The sequence below is a fragment of the Myotis brandtii genome, unplaced genomic scaffold, assembly GCF_000412655.1.
Source record: "Myotis brandtii unplaced genomic scaffold, ASM41265v1 scaffold488, whole genome shotgun sequence".
NCBI lineage: Eukaryota > Metazoa > Chordata > Mammalia > Chiroptera > Vespertilionidae > Myotis > Myotis brandtii.
In genome coordinates, this window is record NW_005368638.1 from 2,474,894 (window position 1) to 2,475,270 (window position 377).

The 377-nt window shown below is 68.4% G+C and overlaps 1 protein-coding gene across 1 annotated transcript in view; it reads right to left on the bottom strand.

Annotated features, from left to right (window-relative positions):
• CLASP1 (cytoplasmic linker associated protein 1) overlaps positions 1-377 on the bottom strand; it is a 285,149-nt gene that overhangs the window by 282,418 nt on the left and 2,354 nt on the right. The gene's annotated exons all lie outside the window — the stretch shown is intronic.

Consider the following 377-nt stretch of genomic DNA (forward strand, 5'->3'; position numbering starts at 1 on the left):
GCTTTCTTCTGGCCGGGCCAGGAGCCCCGCCGCCCGCCTCCCCGGCACCCCTTCCCTCTGGATCTCTCCACACCCATCACTCGCCGACTAGCTGTGGTGGGTTTCTCGCCCTGGCCCCCTCCCCGTGCGATTCCGGGGTCTTTCCCAATGCGATTCGGGGTTCGCTGGCTTCTCCCACCGGCCGGGCTGAGTCTGGTCAGGGGTGGGGTCTGGGAGAGGAAAGGAGAAAGGGGCACACAAAGCAAGCTGACCTCACAGCCGGCACCCTCCCCCCAGCCTCTGCAAAGCAGCCTGGGACCGGCGATCCACGGGTTGGAAAAACACCCCTCCCATCCCGCTCCACGCCGGCTCCCACCTCGGGCCGCCCCCTCCCCCCA